At 40.2% G+C, this 6,000-nt stretch overlaps 1 pseudogene; it reads left to right on the forward strand.

The window, feature by feature from the left end:
• LOC137519658 (solute carrier family 22 member 13-like) overlaps positions 1–4,075 on the forward strand; it is a 77,435-nt pseudogene extending 73,360 nt beyond the window's left edge.
• The last annotated feature ends 1,925 nt before the right edge of the window (positions 4,076–6,000 follow it).

The following is a 6,000-nucleotide window of genomic DNA, read 5'->3' on the forward strand; positions in this document are numbered from 1 at the left end:
TATATCTGGCTACCTACCTACCTATGCTGAGGGTGAAAATTTCCAGGTGCTGTGCGATTATTCCAAATCGGTGGGGCATCCTCACAAGTTTGCCTCAAGCACCAAAAAGTCCAGAGGCGGCCCTGCTTTTAGATCTGTTTTTAGACCTGGTCTAGTCACAACATGATAACGTTTGATCTGGTGACTGATAGGCCACGGGGCAGCGGGACCACTAAAAATATGAATTTTAGAAAAGCAAAGTTCAATCAAATTAGGCAGGCACTAAGTTTGGTGAACTGGGATAATGTACTACAAGGGGACGACACTGAAGGGAAATGGCAAGCTTTTAAACGTATTCTCAATCAATATTGTAGTATGTATATCCCATATGGAAACAAAATGTCTAGGAATAAAAAAAGGCCTCTATGGATAAATAGAAAGGTTAGGGATAAAATGAAGAGGAAAAAGAATGCCTATAAGGTCCTAAAACAGGAGGGGGCTGAGGCTGCACTAAGCAATTATAAGGAGTGCAATAAAAATTGTAAAAAAGAAATTAGGCTGGCAAAGATCGAAGCTGAAAATCAAATCGCTAGGGATATCAAATCTAACCCAAAAAAGTTTTACAAGTACATCAACTCTAAAAAAAGAAAGGTTGACTGTATAGGAATCCTAAAGGATGAGGGTGGGAACTCAATGGTGGACGACCAAGGTAAGGCAGAGTTATTAAATGCTTTCTTTGCTTCTGTCTTCACAAAGGAAACAGCACTGTTGAAAATTACAGAGGCAGAAGAGTCTCAATCTTCTAACTGTAATATTAAATACTTAACGCAGGAAGAAGTAAAGGCAAGACTAAATAAATTAAAAATAGACAAGGCACCTGGCCCGGATGGCATGCATCCTCGGGTCCTAAGAGAATTAAGTTCAGTTATAGCTAAGCCCCTTTATCTTATCTTTTGTGACTCTCTTGCAACTAGCAGAGTCCCAGTGGATTGGCGTACAGCCCACGTTTTCCCATTATTTAAGAAGGGCAAAAAATCTGATCCAGGAAATTATAGACCTGTAAGCTTAACATCAGTTGTATGCAAACTATTTGAGGGGTTACTAAGAGATACTATACATGACTTCATAGTAGAAAATTTTCTCAGCATCAACATGGGTTTACTAAAGACAGGTCCTGTTTGACTAACATGCTCAGCTTTTATGAGGTAGTGAATGCTAATATGGATATTGGGAATGCTGTAGATGTGATATACTTGGACTTTGCAAAGGCCTTCGACACTGTTCCCCACAGAAGTCTGGTGCAAAAGTTGAGGATGCAAGGACTGGGGAAGAGTTTGTGTGCATGGATAGGGAACTGGCTAATGGACAGAAAACAAAGAGTTGTGGTCAGTGGATCGTACTCAAAATGGGAGACTGTTAGCAGTGGGGTCCCACAGGGGTCTGTACTGGGTCCAGTGCTCTTCAATTTATTTATTAATGACCTAGTAGATGCAGTAGTGAGCAATGTTGCTATTTTTGCAGATGATACAAAATTGTGCAGAACCATCAACTCTCAGGAAGATAGTGTCATATTGCAACAGGATCTGGATAGGATGGCTATATGGGCACATACATGGCAGATGAAATTCAATGTTGACAAATGTAAAGTCATGCATTTTGGTCGTACCAATGGTCTAGCACCATACAAAATAAATGGGATACAGTTGGGAACATCAAACTTGGAGAAGGACTTAGGAGTACTCATCGACAACAAGTTAAATAATCGTACTCAATGCCAAGCCGCTGCAGCTAAAGCGAACAAAATTTTGGGATGCATTAACAGGGAAATAAAAACTCGAGATGCTAGCATAATATTGCCCCTGTTTAACTCTCTAGTAAGGCCACATCTGGAATATGGAATTCAGTTCTGGGCACCACATTACAAAAAAGATATTGCAGTTTTAGAGCAGGTGCAGAGACGAGCTACAAAATGGATACGTGGGATGGAAGGTCTCGCTTACCAAGAAAGGTTAGATAAACTGGGTTTATTTAGTCTAGAGAAAAGACGCCTTAGAGGGGATCTAATTAACATGTATAAATACATCAGAGGGCAATATAATAGCTTGGCGGATGAGCTTTTTGTCCCTAGGCCTTCTCAAAGGACTAGAGGACATGAGCTGCGCATGGAGGAAAAACGTTTTAGCCATTTATTTAGGAAAGGGTTCTTTACAGTAAGAGTGGTTAAGATGTGGAATGCATTGCCACAGGAAGTCGTTATGGCAAACTCTATACCTGCATTTAAAGGGGGCTTAGATGCTTTATTTGCGTTGAAAGACATCCATGGCTACAATTACTAGGTTATGCCTAATGATGTTGATCCAGGGATTTTATCTGATTGCCATCTGGAGTCAGGAAGGAATTTTTCCCATTTGGGGCTAATTGGACCATGCCTGGTGGGGTTTTTTTCGCCTTCCTCTGGATCAACAGGGGTAATGTGGGGGACGGGCTGGAGTTGTACTTTGTACTGGTTGAACTCGATGGACGTATGTCTTTTTTCAGCCAAAATAACTATGTAACTATGTAACTATGTCTAAAACATTCAGTAATTAGGTCGGTAAAGCAGGGGAAATGTTCAAAAGATGCAATTCACAAAGGCAAACAAGGAGTAACCACGCCCACTTTTTCTGACAGAGATTAGAACAGCTGTTTTTGTCGGTAAAGTAATTCTGTGAGGTATTTTAGATGTGAGGATGGAACCTTTTGAATTAATTATGCAGGAGTTTCATTGTATCTAGAGGAGAGCTCATCAGAGGAGAAGGATGTTAGTCAAAGCTACTCGTTTCTTTTGATCATTTCCCCTGCTTTACCGACCTAATTACCAAATGTAGGTCTAAAACAATCGGTAATAGTGAATTCCCCTTTGATGCAATTGACCAAACCATCAGTAGACTAAAAACCATCAGTAGACTAGTCTAAACTGTTAGTGAATTGAGGCCATTGTGTGTACATTGTGTGGATATTTTATCACCTTGATTCTTGGCAGTAGGGATGGTCGGTCGAAATGCCGACCTGCCAATTTCAGATTCCGACAGAATTCTGCTTTCTGAGAAGTGTCTTTCCGATTTCCGTGGAATGTTATTTTTTTTTATTTTTGTCAATACATTTAGTTAATTGTAAAAAAGAAAACCTTTTTTTGCAGAATACGCTATTTTCTGCAGATGTGCTTTATGCTTAATCTGCATTTCTGACCGGCAATCGCGGTACAATTCTGCATTATCTGATTAGCATAATACGTCTGATACTTGTGATTGGCCTATCAATTCCACGGTTTTTCAGTTTCCATGGCAAAATACTGATTCTCTGATTGGTCCAATGCTAGCCCAGTCTTGTGCTTAGCCTAAAATGTTCAATTCTTGGTAATGCACTATTCGGCAGAATACCGATTTTAGTGTACCGACTTCCACATATTGATTTCTGCCGCGGAAAGCCAATTTCCAATAGTAAACTAGGAAATTGGCATTCAGAAGCTCATCCCTACCTGGCAGATGTATCTATGGAATTTTTTTTACAAACCGACATTAACATGACGCAATTATTATTCTGTTTGTAAAACATGGCAAATATTTTTTTTTCTATTATACCATTTTATGAAAATAGTTTTCAGTTGTCTTGATAGCTTGCAATTGTGACCTATTCAGTTAGCCAAAACCCTAAAAAATTCCTGCTTATACCAATCACAAACACTGCACACCACACTACTTTTGTTATACTTTTTTTCTGTTATCTGTGTAGATCCCAACATTGGATTGTTCCTACAGAACATTCATATTGTACAGTGAGGCAATGCATTGCCTCACTGGCAGCCATGTAAGTATTGCTTTTGATAATGAACTGATATTACTATTATTATTTACTGGACCATTTTGTGTTTCCTTAGATCTAATGGTATTACGGATAAACATTTAATTCATTAAAACCATCAAGAAGAAGACGTCGATACAGAACAAGAGGAAAAGGGAACATGCTTGTAGCCATCTTATTTATTATCAATACCCAGCTTGATAAAAAGATAGTCTAGCAAAGTGATGTCGTGTGTGTACTATGTACAGCGCTATGGAGGATGTTGGTGCTATATAAATAAAACATAATATGGAGGATGGAGGATGTTGGTGCTATTTAAATAAAACATAATAATAAAATATGTAATCCTTTAGTTGTTTTTTTATCTCTTCTGCTTCTTTACTCTTCTCTCTGAACAATTATATAAAAAAGACTACTGACATGTTTGCCAGTGTAATGGTTAATAAAAGCTTAATTACAGTAGAAAAAAATTAACTCTGGCAAAAAAGACACTGTAGTGACATAAAGTAGAATGCAGTAAAGTAATCTGAATGCCTACTTTTATGGTAATTTTCTTGGTTTCAGCATCAAGGTAATGGAGAGTCAGAGATAAGAGTCTCTGCTGTACTGGGCAATCTGGTGAATATCCAAACCTTGGATCAGCTGCAACCAAACTCTATTAGAAACTAGTGTACAAACAAGGTAGCGCTCAGTGGGTGAATGGATGTGACCAGGGCCGGATTTGTACTTCTTACCGCCCAAGGCCGACTATTACCAGCCGCCCCAACTGAAACCGTATCCTACCACCTCTCTCCACACACACACCCACCCAAACATTTTTGGGCCGCTGGTGTCCTCTATTGCGGCTAGTGCCGAGGTCTCCATGGCAATATGAAGTGAATCAATCATGTCACACGGGGAACTGGTCAATCAAGCGATCTACAGGTGATGGGTGTGGTGGGAGCCATCCACTACACACACATTGTCAAAAGTGGCTCACAATTAGACATTGGGTGGGGTCAGCAACACGTAAAAGTGAGTCCTGTACCCACTGCTGTTTTCAGGGTAACAGCGCTGGCCAATCAATAATTAAGAAATGGGTACTGTGAGAGGCTGCCTTCTGTATTCTGTACTATTTGCTGGTGCTGCCCCTGGTCCTTTCATCCCCCACGCCAAGTGCGTGAGACCCGACCTTCTGTAACTGCCAGCAGCTGCTACTATGTCATTAGACAAGGCCTGGCTTTTTGCTAGTCACACACTGTTCACAAACGTTTAGTTAACGGACTGCAGCTGCCTGTAGCACAGCACAGGCAGATGCCAGCTGGTACTAATAGTGCAGTTATCCTGACCCCTTTCATTTGTTTGGACACTTGCAAATAATGCCCTGCAAATAATGCCCACTGTCTGCAGGCCGCTCCTTGTTTATCTGGTGCCTTAGGCCATGGCCTATGTGGCCTTGCCAGGAATCCGGCCATGGATGTGACCATGGACAAGTGGAGTAGCCTCCGCTGTTAGAGCAGATAGCCTTAGGTGCCTGTGTCCAGCTTACCGCTTGTAAGCCAGGGAAACTGCGTCTCGTAAACTGATCCTCTGCAAGTCAGTCCTGGCAGCAGTGGAGATGGATGGCTTCCTGGATGCTGCCTATCTGGTACGGGTTGCTGCTGAAATGTGAGGAATGTAGACAACGATTGGCAACAGGGTTACTAAAGCCAGACCTGTAATCCTCAACATTATTTATTATTAAAACATTTAGAAGCTCAAAACTTCTTCAGGTATTGCAGGTCACTTTATAAATAAAAGAATGCCCTGGTTGGTTCATAGATAAAAGGGATGCTGGGTTATGCAAATTAGTTTAAATTAACCAGAAGGCACTGCGTTGGCTCATTCTGCTAAAAAGACATTGCATTAAACAACAGTATATACATCAAAATTATATGCATCTTATAATAAAGTTAAGTGTAAATATATATATATATATATAAAAAGTCATAAAATGAGAGTGAAATTAGGAATATAAATACAAAAAGTAAAACATGATAAAAATCTTCCTGAGCCATGTCTGAAAAAATGCATTTAAACCATTTGGGGGCCAGTGTGCCCAATTTTAAGATCCAATAAGACTCCCTTCTGCACCGAAGCCCGAAGTGTTCATGTGCATTGCCTCTAGACTCTCCTTGTAGAGCATAACAAGAGATTGTTAAA

Source organism: Hyperolius riggenbachi, chromosome 5, assembly GCF_040937935.1.
Source record: "Hyperolius riggenbachi isolate aHypRig1 chromosome 5, aHypRig1.pri, whole genome shotgun sequence".
In the NCBI taxonomy this organism is placed as follows: Eukaryota; Metazoa; Chordata; class Amphibia; order Anura; family Hyperoliidae; genus Hyperolius; species Hyperolius riggenbachi.